General features: G+C 40.4%; 1 long non-coding RNA gene across 1 annotated transcript; it reads right to left on the minus strand.

The window, feature by feature from the left end:
* Nucleotides 1–314: 314 nt before the first annotated feature.
* On the minus strand, nt 315–711 carry LOC131349757 (uncharacterized). Its single transcript, XR_009204102.1, has 3 exons — nt 625–711; nt 463–512; nt 315–378 (listed from the first exon to the last, which is right to left on the minus strand). It is a non-coding gene; the product is annotated as an uncharacterized LOC131349757 (long non-coding RNA).
* Between the last annotated feature and the right edge of the window lie 5,519 nt (nt 712–6,230).

The raw sequence follows: 6,230 nt of genomic DNA on the forward strand, positions 1-6,230 counted from the left end.
GGCCAACTGCACACCAACTGCATCCTGTTAAAGCAAACGAAAAAATCTCTGTAACTCACTTTGGCTATGGCTGAGAAACTGAAATTATTTCCATCACAAAAATGATACAGTCTTTCATCATTCTGAAGTCACCTGGTTGTTAGCTGCTGCCAGTCGCATGACCATCTTCTTTCCAGCCATGAACAAGAAGTTCTGCTTGTAGATGCTGGCAAGCAGAGTCTGAATATAAGACAGCACACAATATAAAAGTTAAAGGAGAGTGGACTTTACCTGCGCAGTAACAGCAGCTGAATAAAGGTTTTACTCACAGCAAACGCCTCACGAAGCGCGGGCACCTTCAGGCCGATTTCAGTCACCCCTCTGTCTGAAAGATGGCAGCTAAGAAACAAGAGATGTAAATGTTTAGTGTATATTAAACATACAATACACTGTTACATCATTAAAGAGTGAAGAGGATCGTACCAAATAAAGGGCACCTCCAACTCCTCTGGGTTAAGGCGCTCCTCACTCTCCTGCAAGCCAAATCATTAAATCATTAAAACTCACACAGTAAATTTTACAGTATCCGAATCAGGGGAATAGCAGCATATGTAGATACACATCAGGTCTGAAAGTCTGAATTACCTCACAGTCGTTGTGATCATAGTCCCAAGTGGAGGTGAACATCTGTCCATCTTCAGCCACATACAGCAAAGTGCAGGTTACCGTTGTAATGGTTTGCTGTTGAAGAAAAAAAATATCCACACTGAAGACAAATAAAAGCACAACTGACAAAATTCTAAAAGTTACTAACTACAAGATACACTTCATGACAGTGCAATAAATTTACCACAAAATAATGTGGCACGACGAATGATGTCTCCATTCGGTTACAGGAGATGAACTCTGTAACCCTCCCAGATTCAGCCTTAAGAGAACAAATTAAAGTGAACACAATTAGTCACTGCAATTAACAAAAGTTTTGTGATGCCACAACGAATAATCCCTTACCTGTATGCCAGTGAAACAGTCCTCTATGGAGGACTCATAAGGGAATCCCTGCAAATGACAAAAAGCTGAAACTCAAGATCTATTTCACAAACGTGAGCGTCTAATAATCATCAAGGTCAATTCTCTTCCTCAGAGTAATTAAGTCTGTGATTACCATGTGATTCAAGCTGCTCGTCTTGGTGGATTTAAACCAACAAAGACGGCTCTGTGGGCCCCTTATCATCCCCAGGAAGTATGTTTTCATTTCCACTGACTGAAAATAGAGAAACAAAACTAAACATTAGAACTTGTAAAGACGGGTGTTTGTGTGTTTGTATCTCAGCTGCTGCACTGTAGAATACCTTGAACTGGGAGATGGAGGCCTGTGCAGAGAGGAACTGAATATTACACCAAGCGCTGATCAGCTCACCAGCATCGAGCGGCTGTGAAAAGTAGAGCAGGAAGATCATGAGTGCTTCTGATCACAGCAGTTTCATACTAATATTCTGTCACTTAGAAATAAACAGAAAAACAGGTGAAGGGTCTTGAGGTTGTTCTGTGGGCAGCAGCTGGATGTTCGGCTCAACAAACTTAAAACACACAAACACAATTAGTCACTGCAGTTCATAACATTTTGTGATGCCACAATGAATAATCCCTTACCTGAATGCCAGTGAAACTCTCCTTATCACTGGTATAATAAGGGAATCCCTGTAAAAGACAATTAGATGAAACTCAAGATCTACAACCACATTTCACAAAAGTGCTCTTCTAAAAATCATGTCAGTTCAAAAATGTCCATTCTCTTCATCAGAGTAATAAAGACTGTGATTACCTCGCGAGTCAAGCAGTGTGTCTCTGCGCTTTCAAACCAGCAGAGCCGACTCTCTGGACCCCTCATCATTCCAATCATGTCTCTGCTTATGTCCACTGGCCAGAAATAGAGAAACAAAACTTAACATTAGATCTTGTAAAGAAGGATGTTTGTGTGTTTGTATCTCAGTTACAGCAGTGTAGAATACCTGGGAGAGGGAGGAGACTACAGACACACACTGAACATCACGGCAGGCACTGTCCGGCTCATCAGCATCGAGCGGCTGTGAAATGTAGAGCATGAAGATCATAAGTGCTTCTTATCATATCAGATTTATACTAACATTCTTTACAGTAAAAACAACCTTGTAAAATCCATTGATTGGCTTTAGGAAATAAATGAAGGATTTTCTTACCAGAATGACAGCTGAAGGTTCTTCGTGTGGTTCGGTGGGCAGCAGCTGCAGGATTGGCTCAATGACCTTAACACACACACAAACACACACACACACACACACAAACACACACACACAAACACACACACACTTAGAAAAAAGTGGCCTGTAGGTTTTAAATGAAGTTAAAATATTACTATTTAACTGACACATACCTGGAGGACAGAGGGAGTATCTGCTGATTCCTCCAGCACATCCACAGGCTCTGCAATAGATTATTTTTCTGTGACTCAGAATTATGACTCTTCAGTTACACAATATCAAACTTTCCTATTAATGCATAAAAGTTAATAAAGCAGTGAGTTTGATAATTAGTTAACTTGTGAAGAAACAGAAAAATTGTAGCAGTCAGATTGTGTAAATTCACTGTACATGTGACCTGATTAAACTCTCTAAAACCTCCTGCCCCTGTCCACCACCCAAATCTATAAAAAATATTATACTGTATAATTATTAAAACCTTTATACTCACTATGATATTGTGGAAATGAAACCATTAGTGAAGTTCTCTAGGTAGATACCATACACTGCTCAGCCATAACATTATGACCACCTGCCTAATATGCTGTTGGACCCCTTTTTGCTGCCAAAACAGCCCTGACTATCAAGGCATGGACTCCACTAGATCCCTGAAGGTGTGCTGTGGTATCTGGCACCAAGATGTTAGCAGCAGATCCTTTAAGTCCTGGAAGTTGCGAGGTGGGGCCTCCATGGATTGGACTTGTTTGTCCAGCACATCCCACAGATGCTCGATTGGATTGAGATCTGGGGAATTTGGAAGCCAAGTCAACACCTCATTCTCATTGTTGTGGTCATCAAACCATTCCTGATCCATTTTTGCTTTGGGGCACGGTGCATCATCCTGCTGAAAGAGGCCACAGACATCAGGAAATACCGTTACCATGAAAGGGTGTAGATGGCCTGCAACAATGCTTAGGTAGGTGGTTCATGTCAAAGCAACATCCATATGGATGGCAGGACCAAAAGGTTTCCCAGCAAAACATTGCCCAAAGCATGACACTGCCTCCGCCAGCTTGCCCTCTTCCCATAGTGCATCCTGGTGCCATGTGCACACACACCCGTCCATCCACGCCATGTTAAAGAAAACTTGATTTATCAGACCAGGTCACCTTCTTCCATTGCTTCGTGGTCCAGTTCTGATGCTCACGTGCCCATTGTTGGTGCTTTCAGTGGTGCACAGGGGTCAACATGGGCACCCTGACTATGCAGTCCCATAAGTAACAAACCGTGATTTACTGTGTATTCGGACACCTTTCTATCAGAACCAGCATTAACTTCTTCAGCAATTTGGGCAACAGTAGCTCGTCTTGTGGATCGGACCACATGGGCCAGCCTTCACTCTCCACGTGCATCAGTGAGCCTTGGCCGCCCATGACCCTGTCACCGGTTCACCACCGTTCCTGCTTTGGACCACGTTTGATAGATACTGACCACTGCAGACCGGGAACATCCCACAAGAGCTGCAGTTTTGGAGATGCTCTGATCCAGTCGTGCAGCCATCACCATTTGTCAAACTCGCTCAAATCCTTACACTTTCCCATTTTTCCTGCTTTTAACACATCAAGTATGAGGACAAAATGTTCACCTGCTGTCTAATATATCCCACACACTAACAGGTGCCATGATGAGGAGATCATCAGTCTTATTCACTTCACCTGTCGGTGGTCATAATGTTATGGCTGATCGGTGTACATCTGTAACCATGCCCTTTAGCGCGAGAGCTGATTAATCAGTAGTCTAAGTATGATTTAGTATAAAACCAGTAGTCAAGGTTGTTAAAAGTGACTTTTTAATGGGGATGAGTATTATATTGTGGAAATAAATGAAATTCTCGTTGGTCAAGCTCATCAACTCGTTCAGGATTTTAGTGTGTAATGTAAAACAACAGCCAAGTTCACTAGCAGCTTAACTAACATTAGGCTAAACATTATATTTATATTATATTTACCGATAAAATGTGTACTAATTACAACAAATAGACATGTAGATATAATTAGTCCAACTATTACAGTGTAATTTAAATCGGTAAAAATCGGCTAAAGTCCGCTAGCGCGCTAGCTAGCGGATCACAAGGCTAATCATGATTTAGTGTAAAACCAGTAGTCAGGGTTGTTAAAAGTGACCTACTAACAGGGTAAATATTTCATTGCGGAAATAAAATAAATTCTTGACCAAGCTTAAGGATTTTATTGTGTCATTTAAACCAGTAGCCGAGTTCGCTAGCACGATAATTAGCATGATGCTAACTGTGTAAATGAAATGATTAGCGAAGTTCTCTAGGTAGATAACATACATCTGTAACTAAGTCCTTTAGACCTGACTAAATCACTAGTCTAGTCATGATTTAGTGTAAAACCAGTACTCAGGGGTGTGAAAAGTCACCTTTTAAATGGGTAAATATTATATTATGGAAATAAACTAAATTCTCGTTACCCGAGCTCATCAACTCGGTTCAGGATTTTAGTGTGTAATTTAAAGCAGCAGCATGTTCACTAGCAGGTGAACTATTATTAGGAGAAATATCATATTCACATTAATATAACCAATAAAGTGTTAAATAATTACAACAAATATACAAGTTCTCTCGGTAGATATGATTAGTCCAAATATTACACTGTCATTGAAATCGCTAAAAATCGGCTAAAGTCCGTTAGCGCGCTAGCTGCTGAATCACAAAGCTAAGCACGATTTATTTTATTAAAACCAGGAGAAGGGGTTGTTAAGAATGGACTTCTAATGGGGTAAATATTTCATTGTGGAAATAAAATAAATTCTTAAACCGAGCTTAATGATTTTATTGTGTAGTTTAAACCAGTAGCCAGGTTCGCTAGCACGGTAACTAGCATTAGGCTAATTCACGGCAAGATGAGGTGTCTTGTGTGCTACATAACATTAGACTGTAACACTGTCACTTTAACATGATTTATTGTAGAAACAGTGTGGCATTAAAGGATAAAGATCATCCTACCTTGAGGACACTGAGTGTGTTCAGCAGGAGCAAATTATAAAATGTAAAATATATAATTTGTAAATGCATTTTTTACGGACTTCACTTCCTGGTTTCCGTACAGTTCGGTTTTTCTCGGAGGTTTTCGGTAGATGCCGTAAACAGGAGTTTTTTTTTTTTTTTTTAAGGTCGTATCATCTTTAAACTGGTCCTACAGCTTGAATTCTAACTGTACAGCTACATGCTGCCTTAAACTTCAGCTATGCTTCACTCCCTGGGCTTCCCGGACATTTCAGCTTATTATTATGATTATTATTATTATTTATTCATTATTGACTCTTGTTACTAGTTAGTGCTGGTTTATACTAGTTAGTGCTGGTTTATACTAGTTAGTGCTGGTTTATACTGGTTTATACTAGTTAGTGCTGGTTTATATTGGTTTATACTAGTTAGTGCTGTTTTATACTAGTTAGTGTTGGTTTATACTGGTTCTGAAGGTCGCAAGATTTGGATTATCTTTTGGCATTTTTGCTACACCCCTGTTTCGGATTTCTCTGTACTCCACTACTGGATTTGACTCCTACACCGACTCTACAGCGCAGCGATGATGAACTTCGGGGGAGGAGCCGAGCCTCAGCACCCGGATGTGGATCCCGAGCCCGGATGGAGCGGACTGTACGACCCCTGGAACGGTGAGTTACTGAGTTTCCTCTTTTTCACTTAAGTATAAAGTCTTTTAAACACCGCGTTATTACAAAAAACCGCAATCAGGAATATCGTTTTATATGATTAGATGGTTTTGAGAAATTCTGTTCGGCTAATCTTTATTCGGCTAATCGCTTTACGTACACGATCAGTATGCTAAAGCTAGCGGACAAAATGGCAGACTCCAGTGAAACGAGCAGGGAAGAAGAAAACAGTGTTGATGTTTTCAGATATGTTAACATCAGCTTTTCATAAAAGTCCCAATGTTTACTTAACGTTTGTTAAAGTTTACTAAGTCAAGCCGAGGAGTATTAGCAAAG

The sequence above is a fragment of the Hemibagrus wyckioides genome, unplaced genomic scaffold (genome assembly GCF_019097595.1).
Source record: "Hemibagrus wyckioides isolate EC202008001 unplaced genomic scaffold, SWU_Hwy_1.0 Contig11, whole genome shotgun sequence".
NCBI lineage: Eukaryota > Metazoa > Chordata > Actinopteri > Siluriformes > Bagridae > Hemibagrus > Hemibagrus wyckioides.